The 26,910-nt window shown below is 48.9% G+C and overlaps 1 protein-coding gene across 3 annotated transcripts in view; it reads left to right on the top strand.

Annotated features, from left to right (window-relative positions):
• Window positions 1-26,910, top strand: part of mus304 (mutagen-sensitive 304) — a 327,641-nt gene that overhangs the window by 257,381 nt on the left and 43,350 nt on the right. The window lies entirely within an intron of this gene.

The raw sequence follows: 26,910 nt of genomic DNA, 5'->3' as shown, positions 1-26,910 counted from the left end.
GGACAGTAAATGTGGGACTCCTTAATACAGGAGAGCCCACACACTTTTATGTCCAGACATAAACCTTGTCATGCATTGACCTTTCAATTGCAAACTCTAACTGCCTTCTAGATTTTGATTGGAGGACATTAGATGATTGGCATACTAGTGATCGTGCAGCAATCATTATAAACACCAACAACGGTCCACCTTTACAAAGATCGCCACGATGGAATCTTGACAGGCAGACTGGGTTAAATTTCGTGGGCTAAGTGAAATCGAGGGGAGTTCAGAACAGTTTGAAAGTATTGATGATGCCATTGACCTACTAAATGGAACTCTCCATACAGCAGGAATCAATTCGATTCCAAAAACCACAGGATTATTCAAACGATGACCAGTCCTGTGGTGGTCTTCAGAACTAACAGCCTTGCACAGAGCCAACAGAAAATCTCTAACTAGATTGCGTAGATGCCGTATTGATGAAAATTTGATATCATAAAAGTGTAGAGCACAGTTCCGTCATGCCATGAAAGAAGCTAGACGCCATTCTTGGGTGTCTTTTGTTTCCTCCATTAACTGTAGAACACCACCATCTTGTGTATGGAGGAAAATAAAAAAGATTGCAGGTAAATTTACCCCAAACCTACCACGAGTGTTGAAAGTGAACGATCATTATGTGACAGAAGCAAATGATGTTAGCAATGCCCTGGCTGATCATTTTTCAAATGTATCATGCAAGTGTGTAGCAGTTCCTGGTTACCAGTATAGGAGATTGAAGAAAATAAAATTTTAAATTTTGCAACAGGAAGGGAAGAATCGTATAATTCTCCTTTGTTCCAACACGGAGTACTTACCTCGAACTACTTTCTTAGGAGTATCTGGGATCTCCTCCCAACCGACCAAAATTTTGTGTAGTTTACCGTCTCCATTTTCTATGCGGGGATACCTCTGGCGGAGGAATACGCGCCATGAGGCGACCCAGGGTCAGAGAGCGTGCTCACTCAGGTCTCGACCTTCAGCTAGTTTTCTGGTCGCGTCGTGATAACATCTCGATGCGCTCTCCTTACCCAGTGCGACCCTTTGTGTCCCACGCAGTACCCACGTGGTCCCCTTGTGTTCATACCTTATCCTACCTTCCCCTCTGTGTTCCTGTGTCATTTTGGTGCTTTATTGGTTCGTTATGGAGCATCCCCGCCGTTGCCCCAGGCCTATGGCCGGTAAATCTTGTGGGGCCTTTCTTTCCAAGCCGGAAGTCGACCCCCACTCTTTGTGTTCGTCGTGTAGGGGCAGTGTGTGTTCCCCTACAGCCACGTGTCCGGAGTGTGAATCCTGAAACGAAATTAAGTGGGTGCGCTACGGCACCAAAAAGAAGAAGGCTACCAAGAGATCGACGAAGAAGTCAAGCATTGCCTCGCCTCTTGCTTCACCCGCTGCCTCTTCGGAGAGGGCTTCTCTGCCGCCTTCCCCTACCCAGAGTAGGGGACGAGGTAAGTCCGTTGCGGGGAAGCGGCCCATTGCTCTTCCCCAGGAGTCTGTGATGTCTGTTGGTGGGGATGTTGTGTCGGTTCAGGCAAGTGGGGGGCCTGAGGGAGGGACGGGAGTGTGTTCGGGAGACGAGGTCCTGGTGCCAGCAGGGCCCGTCTCTACCGTCGATCCTATGTGGGGGAAGCCCGCTACATCCTCTTCCCCCGCTTCTTGGGTCTGCGTTTCAGGTACGTCAACGGCCGGGGGAGACGCCGAGAAGGAAGATTCACCGAGTTCGGACCCCCTCGCGTGGGCACCACCGAGGACGCTCTTCAGGTCGCCCATGAGACTGGAAGAGGAGTTCGACACCTGGTTTGTCCACAAGAAAGTGCCTCGCTCTCCCCCGGCGCCATCGGCAACGCTCTCGCCCGTCTTTCTTCAACCTTCTTCGCCAGCGGACCAGCACGAAGAACCACCAGCAACTTGGGACGCCTCGGACGATTCAGCACGTTCCTTCCAGTCATCGGTCTCCTCTTTTGGGTCGTACTCTTTCTCCTCGGAGGACGAAGGTCCGAGGGACTCGAGGAGGAGATGAGAGTGGTCCCGTTCCCGTTCCCGATCATACCACGCCAGGAGACGTTCCAGATCCCCCAGGAAGAAGCACAGGAGGAGCCGCTCGTCAAAGGCGAATGGGTGCGAGTCACCATCCCCCGCAACCATCTCCTAGGAGCTTCAGCAGCCCCAAGTACCTCTGGCTGGCACCCTAGAGCTCCTTCGCCATCCTCGCGGTACATCTCCTCCAGCAGACCCGATCATCAACGGAAGTCATCGTACCAGGTCTCAGTCGACAGGCATAAGCCCGCGAAGGTTCTGACTTCATCCGCCCAGCAGAGAGAGTCGCCCCTCAGACTGGCAGCCTTGTCCCGGCCTCCGGTTCTTCAATGGCCCGCCCTGAACGAAGGAACCAACAAGCCAGCACGGGGAAGCCCGAAGCTCCATGGATCTCTGCAGGAGCTCCATCCGTCCAGCGGAGGCAGCCGCTGGCTTGACCCGGAAGCATGGCATCCATACGCGGTACCACGACAGCTCCATTCAGGCTTCGTGGTCAACCGCTGGTATACCAGGGTACTCACGCTCCACGGATTCCCCAGGAGGGGGTAGACCCATGACGGCTACCTCCGTCCCGGTGGCTCCATCGTCCCGGCCAACCCCATCCAAGCATCGGAGGCGGCCGCTGGCACACCCATGATGGCTACCTCCGTCCCGGCGGCTCCATCCGTGATGGAGCCAGCCGCGCTATCGTCCCAGCCAGCCCCATCCAAGCATCGGAGGCAGCCGCTGACATAGCAGGGTACTTACACCCCACGGATTTCCCCGGGAGGAGGTAGACCCATGACGGCTACCCCCGTCCCGACGGCTCCATCCGTGACGGAGGAAAAGTGGCTTTCCCCCCTAGCGGGTCAAACAGGGCTCTTGCTGCTCCAGTGCCTGCCTCAGTGGCCGCTGGAGAGGCCCCCGCATCTTTGCCCAGTGACTCTTCGGCTCCGTCCGCCCGTCGGATGTAGACATTGGCACACGTAATCTTTACCTTGCCTTGCCGGCAAGTCACCGGCTACATCCGTCCAGCGGAGGCAGCCGCTGTCATATCAGGCTACTTACACCCCACGGATTTCCCTGGGAGGTGGTAGACCCGTGACGGCTACCTCCGTCCCAGCGACTCCATCCGTGTTGGAGGAAGCCGCTCCATCGGACCAACCAGAAGTGAGGGATACAGCCGCCCCCACGGATCCATCCGTGCTCGAGGATGCAGCCGACACGGAGGATCAAGTGGTAGAGGGCTTGTTAGACACGGCCGAGTGATCCCGCAGCGAAGTATCCTTCTATAGACAAGTCCTGACTCTGATCTGTCACCACCATAGATTAGACGAGCCTAAACCGTCATCAAAGCAGGATTGGCTTTCAGGTTTGGGGAGGATGGTGGATAACCCCGGCCAGCGGAAACCATCCGTGGTCCTAGCGCTGGACGTGGCACTGGGCATGGAGCTCGTCGATAAATACGTTGAGGGGTCATTAGAACTCCCGAAGAGCCCAAGGGTCCTTCAAGCTCCTGCCGGGACTGAGGACCCAGAAGAAATTCTATGTTCCAGACGGGCATCATGCAGGTCCCCGCTCGTTGGAAGAAGCCTTTACAACGTTAAACCAGGGCAGTGCAGATGACAGATCCCTCACTGCACCAGTGGTTTTCTCTCAAGCAGTGGCCTTCATGATGGAGGACACCTCGCGAGACATAGTCAATGTGACCTCCTGGCTGGACTAGTGGGCGTGCACCCTGGAAGGGTTCCAGCTATCTCTCAACCTGTCAGTACCAGGGAATCAGGCCCTTCTACAAGAACTCATTCGCTCGGAAGGGAAGGTGATGAAGTCCCTTACCTTCCAGTCCCTGACCTAGTCGGCAAACTGGGTGTTAAGGAGGAGGGACAAGGTCCTTTCAGGATCTCCCGTAGACTTCCCGAACGGGATACAAAGTTTCGGAAGAATGCCCCGGTGTAAGGTGAGACCATGTTTCCCCTGCAGGCAGTAGCAGAAACTATGGAGAGAGTGGGCAAAATTAAGGACTCGGGAGCCCAGGCTGTCAGTGGCAAGACGTCCTCCCCATAGGAGACCATCAGCGGACGTGGCCAACCCACCTACGGTACCACTCTCTGGCAGCATCCCCGCGGTCCTCCCGTAGGAGCGGTTTCCCAGCCCAGTCCTCCTTTAGGCAAAATACGCCAGCTCAAGGAGGGAACCCTTGAGGGAAGGGGATTTCATGATGTCCCTGGATCATCAAGGATGACCTTTTCAGGTCCCCATGCATCCCTCCAGCAGGAAGTTCCTCAGGGTGAAGTGGGGATTCCAGTCTCTGCAGTTCAGGACTCTCTGCTTCGGACTGTCAACGGCTCCTCAGGTGTTCACGAGGGTGGTCACCGTAGTATCAGCCTGGGCCCACAAGCAGGGCATCAGGCTGATCCAGTACCTAGACGACTGGTTGCTGCTTTCAGCCTCAGAGACAGTCTTAAAGGAGCAAGGAGCGAAGCTATTGTAGTTCTGCAGGGAACTAGGGATCACCATCAACTTGGGAAAGTCCCAGTTAGATCCCACCACCAGGATAACGTACCTAGGGATCGTCCTGGACTCCCAATTAGGAGGGCATTCCCCTCTCAAGAGAGGCTGAGCAACCTGGATCAAGTTATTCGACCATTCCTAACAGGTGTGCTAATGAGAGCCAAGGACTGGCAGAGGCTCGTGGGCCACCTGGTCTCGTGGGAGAAGTTGGTTCCTCAGGGGAGGCTCAAGCCGAGACCAGTCCAATGAAAACTGAAGGACCTTTGGCCACCAGGAGCCCCAAACTCCAGGAACATGTTCCTCTGGTGATCCGACAGGGCGAACACCCTTGAGGGGTTACCATTCGCGTCCGTTCCTCCAGAGGTGTTGCTCTTCACAGACGTATCAAAGGAGGGGTGGGTAGCCCATTTGCTCGGGGAAACAGCAGAGAGGAAGTGGTCCCCAGAGGAGAAGACCCTCCACATAAACATGCTCGAGCTACTAGCAGGCCAAAAGGCCCTCGCAAGGTTCGCCCATCATCTCCGGGGAAACACGGTAGCACTCGGGTGCGACAACGCCGCCATGGTGGCATACATAAAGAAGCAAGGAGGTGAGATCAAGGGGGTTGTGCAACCTCACGTTTCAAGTACTGGAATGGGCCGAAAAGGAACACATCAGCCTCACAGCCAGGTTCATTCCGGGAAAAGGAACGTTCTAGCCGACGGCCTCGGCAGGACAGGGCAAGTAGTGGAGTCGGAGTGGTCCCTACACCCACAGATAGCCCAGAATGTCCTCCAGTGGTGGAGCTCACCGGTGATAGACCTTTTCGTCACGGGGCTCAACGAACAGTTCCCCGTGTTCTGTTCCCCAGAGCCAGACCCAGCAGCAGAGTTCAAAGACAACTCCCAACGCTCGTGGGACGGATTCGACATATATGCCTTTCTTCCCTTCGGGATTCTCAGGCAGGTTCTTAACAGGATCAGGCAGCCAAGAGATACAAGGTTGATTTTGGTAGCGCCCTGGTGGCCGGAGAGAGAGTGGTTCGCGGACTTACAAGACCTGGCTATTCTTCCTCCGTGGCCTCTGCCGGTAAGAGAAGATCGGCTACACCAGCCCCACTTCCAATGGTTTCGCGAAAACCCCCAGTGCCTTCAGCTATACGCGTGGAGGTTATTGGGCGTCTACTAAGGAAGGAAGGATACTCGAAGAGGACAGCCTTGAGGATGTACGGTTATCTTAGGAAATCCTCGGTCAGGGTTTACCAGGCCAAGTGGGCCACATTTGTGAAGGGGTATGCGGTTCAGAACCTGAGGCCCCTGGATGCATCGGTCCACAGGATTGCAAGGTGCTCACCTTCAAGACGGTCTTCCTGTTAGCCCTTGCGTCGGCAAAAAGAGTAAGTGAGATTCATGGGCTGTCCTACAAGGTCTCACACTCGAAGGGGTGGCGAGAAGCTACTTTCAGGTTCTTGCCTACCTTCGTAGCCAAGACTCAGAACCCAGCTGTTTGGGACACTAGGTTTGAAGGGTTCTCAGTGCCAGCAATCCCGCGTTCAGACAACCCAAGGGACTTGCTACTGTGCCCAGTCAGAGCGGTACGTAAGTACCTAGAGAGAACGGCCAGACTTCGCCCCGAGACCAAGAGTCTGTTCATCTCCTCAGGGCTAGTGAAGAAGCCGGTCTCTAAGAATACGATCTCCTTCTGGCTGCGGCAGGTAATCATGAGAGCCTACGACAGTTCAGGGGTCTCTCTTCCGGGAAAGCCTAGACCCCATGACATTATGGGCCTGATTACTTCGTTGGCCTTTGAGAGGAACATGGCAGTGGGCCAGATCCTGAGAGCAGGCACGTGGTCAAGGCAGTCCACCTTTACGGCTCACTACCTAAAGGAATGTTCGAGAAATCCTTGGACGGGTTCTCTCTTGGTCCTGTCATTTCTGCGCTCCAAAAGATTTAAGGTGTAGCTCCGGGGAAGTCGTGGGCAGTAAGTCCAAGAGACACAGGTTCCTTCCTTACCTTTTCCCCCCTATCACCCTTCCCCTACATGTCCCTGGAGTCCTTCACCTTCCATGGGATTCACTGTCAGTGAATGAATACGTCTCTGAGGATTTTTGCAGAGGTGAGTTACTTAGACACTAAGATAGTTTTTTGCGTAGTTTTTTCCTAATTTCTCGTTTCTATTTTTGGGTCAGCAGAACTTAGCCTCCTATCTAGGTCCCTTTTTTCCCTTCGTCATCAGTCTCTAGGTCCGGAAGGCCACTCCCACCTCCTAAAGGATAAGTTTCCTAAGAAAGTAGTTCGAGGTAAGTACTCTGTGTTGGAACAAATCACAAATTTTATACAAATTTTAAGTAATTTGTATTTTTCCTAACAGTACTTACCTCGAACTACTTTCGGGTTATGGCCCGCCCATCCAGCCCCGAGTGCCTTACAGGACCTCTTAGAACCTGTCCATCAGAAACTTACTGGAGGTCGAGACCTGAGCGAGCACGCTCTCTGACCCCGGGTCGCCTCATGGCGCGTATTCCTCCGCCAGAGGTATCCCCGCATAGAAAACGGAGATAGGGTAAACTACACAAAATTCTGGTCGGTTGGGAGGAGATCCCAGATACTCCTAAGAAAGTAGTTCGAGGTAAGTACTGTTAGGAAAAATACAAATTACTTAAAATTTGTGATTTTACTGAAAGAGAACTTGATTCCACTCTTGCTACTTGTAACGATACAGCCCCTGGACCTGATGGAATTCCATATGCAATGATTAAACATGTACATTTTGATACAAAGTTATTTTTGAGCTCAGGCCATGTCGTCCTGATGGAAGGGTTCCTTTAGGTAGCCTTCTAAGGGATATTTGCTACAGTGATACTCCCAGAGAATTAAACCGAAGGTCTCCAGGATTCTAACTCATGTCGCGAATATCCAATTAAAGATATCGCATAATATCAGGGGACGTATTCTAGATACGATACATGGCAATCTTCACCCCGATTAGATTTAACTCTTTGATATAAGGGGGAAGAGTGGGAAAAGAAAGGGGTGCTGTTCTAGGTACCTGGTGGACCTCCTTCCCTACTACTATCGCGACGCCATTCCTTTTCTAGTAACCTGCTAAGCGTGTTGTGCTCCCCGTTAGCCCAGTGTTTTGTTACTAGTTTTTGGAATTATCATCATGCAATCTCTAGCATCTTCATCTTCTGGAAAGTTGAGTATTAATTCTTTCCTGTGCATAATTTTAGTCTACCTTTTCACAGTTAAATTCCAATAATTTAAGTGTGCTTGGGTGAGCGTTGCCGAAACCGGAGGCAGCCATTTTACGACTGCAGTTGCACGTTACATTCGCATTTTATTTAGTCAGTAGGGCGACACTTCCTGGTATTAAGCTATAATGTTAGCTAGTTAGGCAAATTATACAAGCTGTGATATTGCATACATGAAAATTATTCCTCTTCCTATTATGTGGCTTTACTTTTGGTATGCGACGGGAACCCCGGTGGTACCAACTACCTTGGCCGGGGCTCCTACCAGAGCTAGGCTTCTCTTGCTCATATATACTTTAGTAAAGTAATTCCCTAAGTTTAGCCTCACCCTATTGTTCCTTCTCGATTCGTATGAGATTTTACATTCTCTAGAATCTATAGATAAGTTACGATATTCATTCTTTCAGTTAGAAGAGGCTAAACCCTTCCTCCCTCGTCGAGTGTCGACGCGATTATAGGCGGCAGCCACTGTCTCTCTTCATCGCCGTTGAGTAGAACAAAGTTCTTACTGCCTCCGGCTTTGATTTAGATAGTGACTAACTCAGGGTGCCCTTGTCTTGCCGTCGACAATGTCGTCAGCACAGGAAGCCATGCTTCCTCAGTTCATGGTTTGAGGAAGGCGGCATACCTCCCGACACCTCTGATATCAATGAACTATAAGACTCTCAACCCTTCTCCCTCTGTCCTTTAGTGACGTCATGCCATCACAAGATTCTTTCACCAGTATCCTGACAGTCATCCCGACTTGCTAGGGTGACTGCCTTACCGGCTGGTACCCTGCCGGTAGCAGTTAGTTCAGCCGTCTCTGCCACCTTCCCCCTTACTCCCTTCCTTCACAGGAAGTGAATAATATTGAGGGGAAGATTGAAACGGCTCCTAACGGCTGCCGGTGGGAAATCTAACATACTTTGGAAAGTCCTCAGCTCTCCCTTGAGCTGCCATCCACATTCATTGCCGGCGACAGGTCTTTTGTGGATGGGTGGAAGCTAGAATCTGACAGATTCTTTCCCCTTCCATTGGAACTTCATTCTGGCAAGGAGACAGTAGGCGGTCTGATAGTCCTCTTGCACTTCCAACTGTTATGTTTACTCATAATAATAGGAAACTCTCCTTCCTTAACCTTTTTCTCTCTCTATCAGTTAGTACCGCCAGGTATTAACCTAACACCAGCAAAACTACAGGATACAACTATACAGTAGTAGACATGTTTTCTAACATACCGTATTTCCCGTGTCATAAGACGCTACAAGTGCTAAGACGCACCCTTAATTCAGCAAAGCAGTTTCTGGAAAAAAATGAGGATTTTACAAACTAAGCTAGCAGCAATTCCTAGTCAGTGTGATTTTTAAGCAACTAATGTGACACAGTGTCGTCTGCTTGGAGACCACTAGTTGGCCTGTTTGCTTGCTGCAGAACTTTACTAAATGAAAAGCAATATAAAAATAAATCTATTTATTATAAATTAATAATAACTGTAGGTTTATATTTTATGTCTGGTGAGTGTGAGTGGTTGCATGTCATTCGTTGGGTATTTGAGAGTTGTCAAACTCTATACAAGTTTTTCTTAGTGTTAAGACGCAGGGTGATTTTTCGGGGTATTTTTGTGGAAAATAGATGCGTCTTATGACACAGGAAATACGGTACTTTGTGTTTCCTATCGCAGACAGTTGTTGGGACCACGATACTCTGTTGAGGTTGAATACTCCCTCAACACCCAGATGGTTTTCCTCGATCATCAGGGACTTAAAATACCCGATAGGTATTAATATATACTACAGGTGGATAATGTTAGTATAAACGGATTTTGAGCAAAGCGAAAAATCTATTTTTGGGTGAGATAGCCATGACGTCCTGATGGAAGGTTCCTTCAGTAGCTTCCTAAGGGTATATATGACTACAGTAGATATTCCCAGAGAATTAAACTGAAGGTTTCACAGAATTCTAACTTCTGGCGCGAGTACCCATAAGGTTTCCCTTTAGGATATCGTATAATAACAGGGGACGTATGCTTGACACGCCACATAGCTATCTGCACCCCACATAGCATTTACGCTTCGAGGGGGAAGTGTGGCAAGTTATGGGAGGAGCCGTTACTAAATTCTCCTCCTTCGTTACAGTTACGGTACTCGGCAACGTCAACATCCGGTCGCCATGTTGGCCGCCATCTTGGCTGACATCACCATTGCGCGCCATCCTCATTCCTTCCGGCGTTTATGCCAGCCTCCATGATACAAAAAGATAGGGAGGGGCCTGACAGGCCGGAATAGAGTACCAGGGCGGGTCCATCAGGACGTCATGGCTATCTCATCCAAAAATAGATTTTTCGCTTCACTCAAAATGGATTTTGAGCGAAGCGAAAAATCTATTTTTGGGTGAGATGGCCATGACGTCCTGATGGAAGTTCCTAAAGGGTAGCTTCCTTGGGTATATATGACTACGGTGATATTCCCAGAGAATTTACCTTAAGGTACCAAGAATTCTAACTCCTGGAGCGAATATCCCTAAATAAAAGAACCAGGGATATCGCGAAATATCAGAGGACGTATTCTTGACACGCCACATAGCAATCTGCACCCCGAACAGAATTAACACTTCGAAGGGGTCAAGTGGCAAGAAAACGAAAAACGAGAAAGAAAGGAGAGACGCTCACAAGGTACCTCTACTCTCTCGTTTCGTAAGCGTGCATAGCGCCGCCGACGGCGCCATCTGTATTCCTTGTAGCGATACACAAGGTGCTACAGATACTGTATGTAGGGAGGGGTCCTATAGCCCTTTTTAGAGGAAAAAGGAAGGGCGGGTCCATCAGGACAACATGGCCATCTCATCCAAAAATAGATTTTCCGCTTTGCTCAAAATCCGATTTTTGGGCTCAAGCCATGTCGTCCTGATGGAAGTATACCAGAGCATTACTGTATCTGTGGATTCTCAAAATGTGCCGTACTCTCAGAAGGTATTTCCCGGTCAACTAGACCTAGAGACCTAAGATGTTACCGTCATACATCTTTTCATCTAACCATAGACCATGTTAGTGCTTCCTGCCCCCTACAGGGAAGAGTCATACTAGACTCTGGAAAAGTCTCGAAGAGTACATATACCTATGTATGAATAACAGACAAGCCAATATAGTGGTCTCACTCTATATCATGTAAAGCATAGTTTGTAAAAGAACCACTGAGTCAATATGAAATATCGACCAGTTCCCCGTTCGATTACTGGATTGGACAAAGGTTTATATCCGGGTAGGAGGAAAACTTGCACATCCGCTACCGTCCCCTTAGGGCATGGAGTCCTCCTGCTAGGGGAAAGCATAAACCAATGAAAGATGCTTGCATAAAGGAACAATCTATTAAAATTATCCATGATAAATATACATAGTAAACGTTATGCTAAACCATTTTAAGTAAAATGACACAGGCGAAAGAGATGCAAGGTTCACAAGAACTAGTTTATTGACAATCAATGAAAATAAAACAGGTTAAACAACAATTATACAAATATAAGAGGAGGATAACCAATAAATAAGCATAAGCATGATAGTAAACAGAAAATTTGTTTATCTGAAAGAAAAATATTAGCGCCACTTTTAACATACCTTGGTATCAAAATCATAAAAGTCTGTATTACTAATCAGTCACATTAGCGTTGGAAACGCTTGGCACACATGTCTGCACTTATGCTAGGTTCACCTTTGAATATGGAACAGTCAATGTGGGCACCCTAGTGCCCGAACACTTAGTTTGTAGAACAGTCCGTAACTACACACCCACCCCAGAATTAATCGTCCCAATTAATTTCACTGTTCCTCGCAGAGTTAAACAGCAGGTTTAACGACACTACCCACTGCCACCACAGACCTCTTCAGTTGCTCCACTTGCTTCGCATAATGACGAAAGAAAACTCTGGAAGACTTCCAGCCAGTGTATGAGCGAAGATGTTCGAAATCCATACTATTGAAGAAATTTAAGGATGAGGCAACTTTCCTCGGATCGTGACCTGCGGGTGTACTGTCTGGATCCACTCTGCGAATAAAATAGGTGATTTTCGCCCTAAGTTGTTTCAGCGATAAATTTGAGCCTGATGTTTCTCCCCTGAACAGTTGACCACCCCTAAAGTCTGAAGTTCTACGAAGATAGACCTTTAGGCATTCCACTGGACATAGAGATGCATCTTCTTTCAGAGGGCAGATTCTCCAGGGACCCCACCTGTTGGTGGGTAACTCGTTCTTGGCGAGAAACGTAAGATCCGGAAACAGGTTCAGTTCTCCCCCATCCAAGAACTGAACACGAGCTTCCTCTCTCGAGAGGGCTACAATTTCACTAACCCTGGCCCCCGAAGCGAGTGCAAACAGAAAAATAACTTTTTGGGTCAAATCCTTTAAAGCACACTCCTCATTGTTCAACAGCAAAGCGAAATGAAGAACTTTATCCAGAGACCATGAAATGGGCTTCGGAGGTGCTGATGGTCTGAGCCTCGCACAGGCCTTCGGAATTTTATTAAATATGCCGTTAGAGAGGTCGACCTGGAAGGCATATAAAATGGGTCTTGTCAAAGCAGATTTACACGTTGATATTGTGTTGGCTGCTAACCCCTGACCATGGAGGTGGATGAAGAAAGATAAGCAGAAGTCCGTCGAGATCTTTTGTGGATTCTTCGCCTTGACAAAGGCCACCCATTTTCTCCATGATGACTCATATTGTCTTCTAGTGGATTTGCACTTATATTCCTCTAGGAAGTCTATACTGTCTTTCGAAATCCCGAAACGTTTTCTCACTGCTAGGGAGAGAAAATCATGAGCTGCAGGTTCCGGGTTTTCAGTGATGAAGCGCAGACAGTCGACTTCTGAACTCGCTGGGTCAAAACTGGATCTGGTAACGGTAGACACTTCAGCCATAGTTCTAATGCCAGAGGGAACCACACGCTGTTCGGCCACTTGCCGCTACTCCCTTGAAAGATCTCAGTTTGTTGAGGACCCTCAATAGAAGGTTGTGAGGAGGGAACAGGTAAATCCTGGACCATCTGTTCCAGTCGAGGGACATCGCGTCCACTGCTTCCGCCAAGGGATCCTCGTACGGGGACACGTAAAGGGGTAACTTCTTGTTGTCTTTCGTCGCAAAGAGGTCTATCTGCAGTTCTGGGACTTGACTCAAGATGAAGGAGAACGATCCTGCGTCTAGGGACCATTCCGACTCTATCGGTGTGAACCTGGATAGAGCGTCCGCTGTCACGTTGCGGACTCCTTGAAGGTGAACTGCCGACAGGTACCATTTCTTCTTTTCCGCCAGTCGAAAGATGGCCAACATCACCTGGTTGAGTGGTGGTGACCTCGATCCTTGTCGATTCAAGCATCTCACAATCACCTCGCTGTCCAGTACCAACCTTATGTGGATCGAGCGGCGAGGGGAGACTTTCTTCAAGGTAAGGAGTACTGCCATAGCTTCCAGAAAGTTTATGTGAAATTTCTTGAATAGATTGGACCAAGTTCCTTGGGCCTTCTTCCGATGAGAATGACCTCCCCACCCCTCCTTCGAGGCGTCTGTATGAATAGTCATAGAGGGGGGAGGTGGCTGGAGAAGCACCGACTTCTTTAGTTGCTTGACTTGGGACCAAGGCCTGAGAAGCGTACGTAGACGAAGCGGTACTGGCCTTATCAGATCTCTTCGCGTGTTTGATGCATAACTTCTCCAAACTCCGGTTGCATCCTTTAGCTGTGCTCTTAGCACTGGGTCTGTTACTGAGGCAAACTGGAGAGAACCCAGCACTCTCTCCTGTTCGCGTCTTGATATTCTTTCGGAATCCAGAAGTCTCTTGACAGAACCAGCTATCTCCCTCCTCTTCTTCGCAGGGATGGAGAGTTGGTGTGACACTAGGTCCCAGTGGATTCCCAGCCACTGGAACTTTTGAGATGGAGAAAGCCGAGACTTTTTTCTGTTGATCTTGAAGCCTAGATGCTCTAGGAACTGGATCACCTGTAGGGAAGGTTGCAAACACTCTGTCTTGGATGCTGCCCACACCAGCCAGTCGTCCAGGTAGGCTACCACCTGGATTCCCTTTAGGCGTAATTGTTTGAGAGCTGCGCTCGCAAGCTTCGTGAAGATCCTTGGGGCTATGTTTAGCCCGAATGGCATGGCTCTGAAGGCGTAGAGTCTTCGATGTAGCTTGAACCCTAGGTAGGGGGAGAGTTGGCGATTGATTGGAATGTGCCAATAGGCGTCTGACAAATTTATGGAGACGGTATATGCCCGCTTGGGCAGTAAGGTCCTTATGTGTTGCAGTGTTAGCATATTGAACTTGCAGTTCACTATGAACTTGTTGAGTGGCGACAAGTTCAGGATGACTCTGAGTTTTTCTGAGTCCTTCTTGGGAACACAAAGCCTCCCTTGGAATTTGATGGACTTTACCCCTCGGATTACTCTTTTCTCCAAGAGTTCTAGAATGTACTCCTCCAGAACGGGGGTGGAGTGTTGGAAAAATCGTGGGCACGGGGGTGGAGTGCTGTACCATCTCCAACCCAGTCCATTCTTGAGTAGGCTGTGGGCCCAGGGATCGAAGGTCCAATGATCCCGAAAAATCTGAAGTCTCCCTCCTACCGGTATCATTTCACTTTGGCTGCTGTTGCCCTGAGGTCTTGCCTCCTTGACCGCGACCACCCCTAAATCCCCTCCCCCTTGAGGGGCGTCTAGACGAACCTCTGGCTGCTCCTCTAGGCTTTGCTCGAAAGGTAGTAGACTGCCCTTCGAACGCTGGGTTAAATGCCGGAGACTGAGTAGTCACGGCTTGGGGTACCTACTGGTACGTGGCCGGGGTTTGTGCCACCATCTGGGGCACTGTAGGCAAAGGAAGTTGTTGCTGCTGCTGTCTGAATGGCTTGGCTGGCCGAGAGGGTAGCCTAGGCTTCTTAGTCTTCCTCTTTGGTAGGGGACCCTCATCCGGGGAAGACTTTCTCTTGAGAGATAGGCCCCACTTCTGGAGAAGGTTTCTATTCTCCGTGGCGGCCTTATCCACTACCTCCTTGACCGCTTCACTAGGGAAGAGGTCTTTGCCCCAAATGCTGGAGGAGATTTGTTTCCTTGACTTGTGCCTCACCGCAGCCGAGGCGAACACGAACTCTCTACACACCCTCCTAGCTTTGACGAAGCTATAAAGGTCCTTCGTCACTGTGGCTAGATGTGTCTTAGCCACTACCATAAACATTTCATGGGCTTTGGGGTCACTTGCCATTGTCTCCAGAGTCGTTTGAAGAGACATTGAGGCAGCAAGTCTTTCTTTTGTCTCAAGCTCCCTGCGCAAAAGAAAGTCAGACAGCTTCGGGAGGTTCTCACCGAACTGACGTCCGGCAATATCGGCCTCCAACTTCCCGACTGAGAAGGTAAGATGGACGTCCTTCCAGTCTTTGTGGTACATGGGTAAGGCCAAAGATAGAGGTTTACACTCCTCCAAAGAGGGGCATGGCTTACCTGCCTCGACCGCTTTCAGCACGGCCGTAAACCCTTTCTGCATAAAGGGGAAGGCTCTAGAAGGAGAGGACACAAAGGAAGGGTGCTTCTTACTCAAAGCAGGTACCTTTGAGTTTGTGAAGCCCCTCTCTTTCATCGAGTTTGACAACAAAGCTTGAGCCTTAGCATGGTCCAAAACTATGACCTCCTTCGGCTCCGTTTCTTCCTTTGAGGCTGGTTCCTTCCTTAGGCGGACATAGCAGTCCGGGTACGACTCCTTGCTGGGCCAGAATTCCACCTCCTCAAGGGGAACTGCGCCTAATTTCTCTGAAATGACGATCTTTCCCGTCGTCATAGGCATGTGCTCGGCATACCTCCAAGGGTTGGCATCCAAGCACAAGGGAAGGTCCTTCACGCTGAGCTTCTTCTGGGGCCCACGTGATGCTGCAAGTCTCCGCACATCTAACTTCATTGCAGCAGCCTTCTCATTATTTTCCTTCTGCATCTGTTGGATCATCCCAACGATGGAATAAAGGGTCTTTCCCAGATCCTCTGGGAGAGAGGACGATGTTGAGGGAATAGGTTCAGGGGCCTGAACCGGGGTAGCCGACACCTCGTCGAATTCTTCCTCCTCATTGTCTGGAGCCTGGGACAGCTCCTCTTCCTGGTCTTCTGCCAGAAGGTCTTTTTCCGTGCACTTGGACACCTCCGACATCCTATCGTCCAGTTGGATGTCTTGCAGGTCGTCCACGACTTCAGCATCCACTGGGATCTGAACCAACGGCATCTCCGCTTGAGGCTGGGGAATCACTGCATCTGCTGATGCCTTGGGGAAAAGGTAAGCCCTCATCTTCTCACTTGGAAGATAGGGACCAGAAGTGTTCTTCTGAAAGCCCCTTACCCAGGTACGAAGCTTCTCCCTTGCTGCGTCCCTTGACTCCGCCGTCTTAGGGGAATCAAATGCCTCAGTAATCAGGTTTGTGCATATGGTACATACCTGCGGGTCCCAATACCGGAGATCACCCTTGGAGACTGTGCATGCTGCGTGCCTCCTACACAAGTCATGTCCACAGAAGTTCCTGCTGCGGACGTTGCAGAAAACGCTTCCACACTTCGGATGGTCCTCCTGTAAAGAGAAGAAAATTCCATGAGTATCAAGTGAACTACATATCACTGGATATACATAGCTTAAAGTAACTAAGCTAGAAAGGAAAGAAGGAAAGACAAACACTTGTATTTCCTGCCCAGTCAATTGCTGTAACCTTCCAGATAATAAAATTATATGGTTATTCTATACTAGAGTGACCAATAAATAATTTCCAGAGGAAAATAGGTGTAGCTCGCACCAAAATAAGTAATTTTAAAATACTGGATAGTAGAAAAGAAAGAACTCGCTTTCTTTATCTGTATGGTTTCACCAAAGGGCTGTACAAGACAACACAAGAGTATTAGAAAAACTTAGTGTTGTAACATATACTATACTATAGTTTTCTCCATGCAGTATATCCTATACTGAAAAATACTGGCTACAGTATATTAGTTAATTTGCCGGCCGGCACATACCTCAACTAGTTCCAAAGTACAGTACTGTATACTATTTTTAGACTATTAGGCGGAAGAACGCTGGTTCAAATGCGTGTGACTGCCGGCCGGCAACTAAACAAGATAGCACCCGGCTGCCGGCCGCCAAACGTAGCGGCCGGCAGAACATTGGTGTGTTTCTATTGCTGGCCGGCAGGGGACTACCGGCCGGCAACTAAACAATGATAGCACCCGGCTGCTGGCCACTAATCGTAGCGGCCGGCAGAACAATGGTGTGATATTATAGCCGGCCTGCAAAGGTATACTACCAATGCCGGCCGGCAGCAAAAGAACCAGAGAACTTCCAACTGCCCGGCTGCCGGCCACTTAGGCCGGCAGCCGGGCTAGGGTACAAACACTAGAAGAAAAACAGAATGGATGCCGGGATAAAAGACTGTACTGCCTCATAGCCCGGCAACCCGAAAGAGTGCACATAAGGAAGGGGAGAATATAACTTCAGGCTTCCTTGTCCAATGCCATCTGGCTCTACAGACAAACATGGATGAGAGACCAAGGGAGGTCCGGGGAGCACTCAAAGCAGAAGACCCTTGCCGGCCGGCAAGGGACTGAGTCAACTCCACATCCTAACCTATGCTAGGTACAGATGTAGAATGACGGACAGAGATGTAATGGCTAGGCCATCACTAAGGAAAGAGGGGGAAGGGGGAAAGAGGGTCCTGCCAACCTTGCTCTAATAATGAATCACCCCGCAGCCAAGAAAACTCATCTTAGCCTAGGGGAGATCTGAGGAGGGAGGCCGGCAGTACTTGCCAACTCCTTCGGAACCAAAGCAAGGAAGGCGTTGTTATTCACAGAAAAGGAGGATCTCATCCTCCACACCGAGAACAACAACACTGGACTAGTCTGCTAGATCACAAAAAGAAGGAATCATCTCGTACAGAAACCTTCGAAAGTGAACTAAGGAGGCTAAGCCTCCTATGTCTGCTCTTAGCCTAGCAAGGGAATCTCAATCACAATGCTAGACAGAAACAGACCCAGACTAAGAACTCTGATGTCCTGCCCCTTCCTGAAGCCAAACTTACTGGAAACAAGAAAGAACAGAAACACCCTAATATAGTTGTATCTAAAAGTCAATTCAGATAAACCATTAGGGTTAAGCCCAAGGCTTAAGCAGAGGGAAAGGGATTGCACACATTCTCCGAGGAGAAGAGAGCAACCGGGGAGTGTGAGAAAGTATACTAGGGCCCCATAGACAACTAGCCCAGGCGCGAAGAGAATCGATCGATTACCTAAATCACCGAAACTCACTCGTATACTCTCTTGGAAGAAAATCTACATAAAACTGCCTGAAGCTTCAATAAGATTTTAAAACACTCGGAAATCTGAATATCATGCAGGAAAGTACTAGGGCCAAACGACTAGGCTACAAGGTCTAGCGTAGGCCAGAATCGGCAAATCATTCGCCAAAACGAAAATACTAAATGCATCATATAAAGAAATCCTATGTAAAGCTGAATAGCTAAAATTATTAAAGCGAAACAGCCGGGAACGTCGCTCTGGCTAACTAAATGACTCGTGCATGGCGAGCGACAGCGTCCAGGACGCCTCCGGTAGGCAACAGCTCTTGTAACGAAGATACCACTATCAAATTATCTTAAAATCACCAAGAGCTTACATTTATACATAAAAGAGATAATACTCAACTTATCAGAGGCAGAAGAAGTTGGAGAAAGCATCATGATGTCAAAAATAATCCAAGAAACGCGAGATAACACAGGGAAAACACCGAGTTGTTGAGCTACGCAAAAAGGAATACAGATGGCGCCGTCGGCGGCGCTATGCACGCTTACAAAACGAGAGAGGAGAGGTACCTTGCGAGCAGCTCTCCTTTGTTTCTCGTTTTTCATTTTCTTGCCACTTGACCCCTTCGAAGTGTTAATTCTGTTCGGGGTGCAGATTGTTATGTGGCGTGTCAAGAATACGTCCTCTGATATTTCGCGATATCCCTGGTTCTTTTATTTAGGGATATTCGCTCCAGGAGTTAGAATTCTGGGTACCTTAAGGTAAATTCTCTGGGAATATTACCGTAGTCATATATACCCAAGGAAGCTACCCTTTAGGAACTTCCATCAGGACGACATGGCTTGAGCCCAAAAAATCCGTTTTTCAATATTAATCTTACCCGGGGATCATGTAGCTGCAGCTCTGCTGCCCGACAGAAAAAACCTACGGGCGGGATACGCCAGCGATCGCTATACAGGTGGGGGTGTACAACAACAGCGCCATCTGTCGAGTAGGTACTCAAGTACTTCTTGTCAACAAAGAACCAATTTTCTCTCTGTCGTGCCACCGGCAAGACCTACTTGATACGCTGTTGTTTCTGGAGTTGATTTTCACGCTTTTTGGTGATGTATTCTCTCTAGTTATTACCTTTCGCTGTACAGAAGTTATCATCAATACTTTATCACTTTCATTAATTAGATTTTGGATTATTTGTTGACGACTTGGATAGATTTTGGATTTCCCCCTTTGACTAATTCAAGATGTCTGACCCTACTCAAGTCCCCAAGTACAGGCAGTGTAGCGCTAGGGACTGTTCTAGGCGTCTTCCGAAGGCCTCTATAGATCCTCACACCGTTTGTTCCAATTGTAGGGGTAAAGCCTGTCAATTGGAAGATCGATGTGAGGAATGCGCTGGGCTTTCGGAATTCGATTTTCAAGAATTCCTTAAGAATGCACGTAGGCTAGAGAAGGATAGGATCAGGAGGAGTTCGTCTCGCTCTTTTGATTTTTCCTCTCCCCATGCCCCACAACCTATTCCTTCCCCTGTAGTGGTTACACCCGACCCTTCTACTAGCTCTCATCAACCCTCGATGGCGGATATGATGCGTGCCATTCAGGCTCTTGGTGACAGAGTTGAGTCATTAGCGAATGACCGCAATCAACTCTTGGCCGACGTCAAAGAGTTGAAGGAGAAAAGTGCAGTGGGAAGTGTAGTGAGTGCAAGTGCAGTGAAAAGTGTCAGTGTTACGCATGAGGGTGCGTCTGTTCGTGCCAGTCGTCCTCCCAGTCCGGGACCTCTTGCAAGCTCCCAAGCCCAGGGGAGAAGCAATGTCGAAGGACCAAAGGGTTCGACAGGCCTTGATCAACGTACAGATGTACCCTCAGTGGTTGAGGACGTATCTTGCAGAGATCGTCCCACCCACAAACAGACGAGTGAGCCCATTCATTCCTCGTCTGCGGAAGAAGTTTCTCGTCAGAAACGCTGGACCAAGGTCTCACGACCTCTCAAGCGCAAGGTCCCTTCCGAGCGAGTCCAACGGCCCAGGTGTAGCCACTGGGTCAGTTCGGACTCGCCGCAGTCTTCCGAAGACTGCACACCTCCCAAGAGAGGTAGAGTGGTTCCGCAGCAGGCAATCACTCCGTCTGTTGCCGCACCAACCGCTGTAGACCCTAAGTGGTCTTTGCTGCAGTCTATGCAGACTCAGCTAGCTTCCTTCATGCAGGAGTATCGTGCTGAGAAGGTTGACGCTGCACCCGTTAACCTACAACCTGCCACGGTTGTGCGCTCAGCTGACACTGCGGCTGCCTGCTCCCACACTCCGGCTGTGAGAGCTCCACCACCGATGCGCAGTCGACCCTGCCAGACGCATGTTGACGTTAGCCGACGTGCGGCTCCCTCCGTTGACATGCGTGAGCTACCGCATCAGCAGTGGGAAGGTGCAGTCAAGCTGCCGTGTTTTGACGCAATGCGGCAGTCTCCGCAACCCACGGCAGTCCCCACCACGCACCACCACTCCACTTTTGTTGTTGCCAGCTCTCAGACTGACCAGCAGCGGCATGATGTTGGATCCAGTGCAGCTACGCATGCACCCGTGCTGCCGGATTCAGCCGTTCAGCTTTCTTCTCCTCCTTTGCCGCTTCCTCCTCAGCATTCGGATGAAGGAATCTCTGATGACGACGAAGCTGCGCATTTGGACGATCAACACTCCGACATAGATGAACCCAAGACTACGCCTCCCTCCTTAGACTTTAGGAAAGTCCTTGCCCTGTTTAAGGAGTTGTATCCGGACCAGTTTGTGTCTGCAGCTCCACGCTCTCCTCCCTCTGAGTTCGCTTTAGGCATGCAGTCAGCAGCTCCTGCCTTTACGAAGCTCGTACTCGCTCGCTCGTCCAAGAGAGCTTTAAGGGTACTGGGAGAGTGGCTGCAGGCCAAGAAGCAACTTGGGAAGACAACCTTCTTGTTTCCCCCGGCCAAGCTTGCTTCCAGATCTAGCGTTTGGTATGCCACAGGAGAGGTTCTCGGCTTGGGAGTTCCTGCCTCTGCCCAGGGCGACTTCTCAAGTCTGGTAGACTCTCCCCGCAGACTGGCTATGAGACGGTCCAAGATTTGCTGGACTTCTTCGGACATGGACCATCTTTTGAAGGGAGTTTTCCGTGCGTTTGAGATCTTCAACTTCCTGGACTGGTGTTTGGGAGCGTTGAGCAGAAAGACCTCCCCTTCGGATAAGGACTCTGCCATGCTCATCATGTCCTGCATGGACAAAGCCATTCGGGATGGGTCTGGCGAGCTTGCGGCTTCTTTCGTGTCTGGAGTTCTTAAGAAGCGAGATCACCTTTGCTCCTTCTTGTCGGCGGGAGTCACACCATGTCAGAAGTCAGAGCTGATGTTTGCTCCGCTATCCAAGTGTCTCTTTCCTGAAGAGCTGATCAAGGGGATTGCCGCCTCGTTGATCCAGAAAGACACCCATGACCTGGTGGCGTCATCCGCACGTAAAGTCTCAGCTTTACCTTCCGTGCCTAGACCTAGGATGGACACACCAGCGTCTAGGTTCATTCCGCCCTTTCGTGGCAGAACCTCCAGCAGAGGAGGTACCCGTGCCGATAGTCAACGTGGCAAAAAGAAGAAGGGTTCCAAGTCCTCAAGAGGCAGAGTCTGACTGCCATCTTCTCCAGACAGCAGTGGGAGCCAGGCTCAAGAACTACTGGGAGAACAGGGGTGCAGACGCACAGTCTGTGAAGTTACTCAGAGAGGGGTACAGGATTCCATTCTTGCGCAAGCCCCCTCTAGCAACAACTCCCATCGACCTCTCTCCCAGGTACAGAGAGGAGGACAAGAGGCTAGCTTTACAGCAAGAGGTGTCTCTCTTGCTACAAAAGGGAGCGGTAGTCATAGTCCGGGACCATCAATCCCCGGGCTTCTACAACAGTCTCTTCTTAGTAGCGAAGAAGACAGGAGGGTGGAGACCGGTGCTAGACGTCAGTGCTCTAAATGTCTTTGTCACCAAGCAGACGTTCACCATGGAGACGACGAAGTCGGTGCTAGCATCGGTCAGGAAGGAAGACTGGATGGTCTCGTTAGACCTAAAGGACGCGTACTTTCACGTCCCCATCCACCCAGATTCCCAACCTTTCCTAAGGTTCGTCTTTGGGAAGGTGGTTTACCAGTTCCAAGCCCTGTGCTTTGGCCTAAGCACGGCACCTCTAGTGTTTACCAAACTGATGAGGAATATTGCCAAATTCCTGCATTTAGCAGACATCAGAGCCTCCTTCTATTTGGACGACTGGCTTTTAAGAGCTGCGTCAAGTCGTCGCTGTCTGGAGAATCTCAAATGGACCCTGGATCTGACCAAGGAATTGGGTCTCCTGGTCAATATAGAAAAGTCCCAACTCGTCCCATCCCAAACTATAGTCTATCTAGGTATGGAGATTCAGAGTCAAGCTTTTCGGGCTTTTCCGTCGGCCCCCAGAATCAGTCAAGCCCAAGAATGCATCCAGAGCATGCTGAAGAGGAACCGATGTTCAGTCAGACAGTGGATGAGTCTAATAGGGACACTTTCATCGCTGGACCAGTTCATCGCGTTAGGGAGACTCCACCTCCGACCCCTTCAGTATCACCTAGCTGCTCACTGGAGAAAGGACATGACGCTAGAAGCGGTCTCAGTTCCTATCTCCGAGAAGATGAAGTCTGCACTGACTTGGTGGAAGAACAACATTCTTCTCAGGGAAGGTCTACCACTGGCTGTTCAGACCCCCGACCACCTTCTCTTCTCGGACGCATCGGACACGGGCTGGGGTGCGACACTGGACGGTCAGGAATGCTCGGGCACGTGGAATCCGGATCAAAGAGCACTTCACATCAACTGCAAGGAGCTACTGGCAGTTCATCTGGCCTTGAGAAGCTTCAAGTCCCTCCTTCTAGGCAAGGTGGTGGAGGTGAACTCCGACAACACTACAGCCTTGGCGTACATCTCCAAGCAAGGAGGGACTCATTCGATGACGCTGTTCGAGATCGCAAGGGACCTCCTCACCTGGTCAAGAGATCGAAACATATCGCTTGTAACGAGGTTCATTCAAGGCGACATGAATGTCATGGCAGACCGCCTCAGCCGGAAGGGTCAGATCATCCCTACAGAATGGACCCTTCACAAGAATGTTTGCAACAGACTATGGACCCTGTGGGGTCAGCCCACCATAGATCTGTTCGCTACCTCGATGACCAAGAGGCTCCCAAATTATTGCTCACCGATTCCGGACCCAGCAGCAGTTCACGTAGATGCCTTTCTTCTGGATTGGTCCCATCTAGACCTTTATGCGTTCCCCCCGTTCAAGATTGTCAACAAGGTACTGCAGAAGTTCGCCTCTCACGAAGGGACAAGGTTGACGTTGGTTGCTCCCCTCTGGCCCGCGAGAGAATGGTTCACCGAGGTACTGCAATGGCTAGTAGACGTTCCCAGGACTCTTCCTCTAAGAGTGGACCTTCTGCGTCAGCCGCATGTAAAGAAGGTACACCCAAGCCTCCACGCTCTTCGTCTGACTGCCTTCAGACTATCGAAAGACTCTCAAGAGCTAGAGGCTTTTCGAAGGAGGCAGCCAGAGCGATTGCCAGAGCAAGGAGGACATCCACTCTCAAGGTCTACCAGTCAAAATGGGAAGTCTTCCGAAGCTGGTGCAAGGCGAATTCAGTATCCTCAACCAGTACCTCTGTAACGCAGATAGCTGACTTCCTTTTACACCTAAGGAAAGTAAGATCCCTTTCAGCTCCTACGATCAAAGGTTACAGAAGCATGTTGGCAGCAGTCTTCCGCCACAGAGGCTTAGATCTTTCCAACAACAAAGATCTACAGGACCTCCTTAAGTCTTTTGAGACCTCAAAGGAGCGTCGGTTAGCCACACCAGGTTGGAACTTAGACGTGGTTTTAAGGTTCCTGATGTCAGCAAGGTTCGAACCGCTTCAATCAGCCTCTTTTAAAGATCTCACTTTGAAGACTCTTTTCCTCGTTTGCTTAGCAACAGCTAAAAGAGTCAGTGAGATACACGCCTTAAGCAGGAACATAGGATTTACATCTGAAACGGCTACATGTTCCTTACAGCTTGGTTTTTTAGCCAAAAACGAACTCCCTTCTCGTCCTTGGCCCAAATCGTTCGAGATTCCAAGTCTGTCCAGTTTGGTTGGAAACGAACAAGAGAGAGTACTATGCCCAGTAAGAGCTCTTAAGTACTATTTAAGACGTACGAAGCCATTACGATGACAATCAGAAGCTTTATGGTGTTCTATTAAGAAACCTGCTTTACCGATGTCGAAGAACGCAGTTTCTTATTACATCAGGCTTTTGATTAGAGAAGCCCATTCTCATCTGAATGAGGAGGACCATGCTTTGCTGAAGGTAAGGACACATGAAGTTAGAGCTGTCGCAACTTCAGTGGCCTTCAAACAAAACAGATCTCTGCAGAGTGTAATGGATGCAACTTATTGGAGAAGCATGTCAGTGTTCGCATCATTTTACCTTAAAGATGTCCAGTCTCTTTACGAGAACTGCTACACCCTGGGACCATTCGTAGCAGCGAGTGCAGTAGTAGGTGAGGGCTCAACCACTACATTCCCATAATCCCATAACCTTTTTTAATCTTTCTCTTGAAATGCTTTTTATTGTTGTTTTTGGGTTGTACGGAAGGCTAAGAAGCCTTTCGCATCCTGGTTGATTTGGCGGGTGGTCAAATTCTTTCTTGAGAAGCGCCTAGATTAGAGGTTGTGATGAGGTCCTTTAGTATGGGTTGCAGCCCTTCATACTTCAGCACCTAGGAGTCGCTCAGCATCCTAAGAGGATCGCGAGGCTCAGTAAGGAAGACGTACTTAAAAAGGCAGAGTAATGGTTCAAGTCGACTTCCTTACCAGGTACTTATTAATTTTATGTTTGTTATTTTGAATAACTGCTAAAATGAAATACGGGATACTTAGCTTCTAATGTTAACATGTATGCTGGTCTCCACCCACCCCCCTGGGTGTGAATCAGCTACATGATCACCGGGTAAGATTAATATTGAAAAATGTTATTTTCATTAGTAAAATAAATTTTTGAATATACTTACCCGGTGATCATGAATTAAAGGACCCACCCTTCCTCCCCATAGAGACCCAGTGGACCGAGGAGAAAATTGGTTCTTTGTTGACAAGAAGTACTTGAGTACCTACTCGACAGATGGCGCTGTTGTTGTACACCCCCACCTGTATAGCGATCGCTGGCGTATCCCGCCCGTAGGTTTTTTCTGTCGGGCAGCAGAGCTGCAGCTACATGATCACCGGGTAAGTATATTCAAAAATTTATTTTACTAATGAAAATAACATATTAATACGGTGTGTGAACCGTGGATACCCAGAAAGTTCATAACGAGAAACAATCAGTATGGAAGACTCATTGAAAAGCGTTAAGAACGAAACGAGAGAGAGAGAGGAGGGAGCCGAGCGCCATGAAAGACCCACGCGGGGTCGTGAAAAATAAAGCTGTTATAATATAGCAAAAAAGGGCAAGGCCCCCTCCAAAATCTCAAAACTCATAGATCTGATACTTAACTTAGATGGAGTGACAGTAGAGTCCGACATCTTGAGGTAAATCCAGGAAAAACCAGCGAAATCACACACCAAGGCAAAGTAAGTGTTTGATAGAACGTGCTATAAAAAGGAGTGACGTCACTGGCGTGGGATTGCTAGTAGTAGTAGGATGTTGAACGGCACCTCGCTGTTTGGGGATATTGACAGGAGATATCTAAATGGTGCGAGGCCTCTGGTTGTGATTAATTCACGCCCCAGTATTATACCGACACCTTATTAAGGTGAGCGAGCTGGGTTTAACCTAGCATTCCTATACAAATTTTTCTCTGGTAAATTTATAGCAGTTTTTACCTTAGAAATTATGTAAAAGAAGCATTTCACTGGGCGGCACGGGTCAGAGCCCAGAAATACTTTGTTACGTCCGCAATACCTTGTTGAGGGAGGGTATTTGGTAAGTCTTAGGAACAATAGGTTTTGTTCTTATGTTAACCCTTTTACCCCCAGGCTATTTCGAACTTTCCAACCCTTTACCCCCAGGCATTTTTTTTTTCAAGCACATTTTGCAATATGTATGTTTTAAATTGCTCTAACAGCCTTAATTTTCGTCCTAGAGAGGTCAGGTTGGTCTCATTCTTTTTGAAAATGCCTGAATTTTCTCATAAAGTTATCAAAAATATATAAAAAAAAATGTAAATAGCAGTTTTTTGCAAGGACGTACCAGTACATCTATGGGGGTAAAGGGATGAGTTTTGTAAAACATACCAATACGTTAAATTGGGGTAAAAGGGTTAAAGACAAGCCACACTCTTAATTCCACTCACACACAAGCTTTTACAAGCCACTATCAGTGTATTACCTCATATCGGCACTTGATTTTAGTGAGGGTAGGGTTCCTTCTACTATCGATCACAGATCGAAATAGAGAGGACCCTGAGTCATGACCAAGACCAGTTGGTGAGGACTTCCTCTGTCCTAAGAGTAAGTCACTCTTATAAATAGCAGAATGTTTGTATTTACTCTGGAACAAATAACAAATTTGGAAGTAATTTATATTTTTCCTAGTATACAATCCTGGAGCTATTTATACAAATTGGCCCGCCACCCTGTTCCCCGAGAAGTCCTGCCATAAAGCAAAGTGGTTACTCAGCCGAGAGGTGTGAGTGAGCGGTGTAGCCAGTCTACTACCCAACCCCCACCTGCTAACTAGCAGATGGGGTAGTTATCCCTCACTACAATTATCATAGCTCGTCTTTCAGCTACGCCGAAAGTATAAATAGCTCCAGCTTTGTATACTTGGAAAAATGCACATTAATTCCAAA

Source organism: Palaemon carinicauda, chromosome 1 (genome assembly GCF_036898095.1).
Source record: "Palaemon carinicauda isolate YSFRI2023 chromosome 1, ASM3689809v2, whole genome shotgun sequence".
In the NCBI taxonomy this organism is placed as follows: Eukaryota; Metazoa; Arthropoda; class Malacostraca; order Decapoda; family Palaemonidae; genus Palaemon; species Palaemon carinicauda.
The sequence above is the reverse complement of the archived record's forward strand: the minus strand, read 5'-3'. Positions and strand labels throughout refer to the sequence as shown.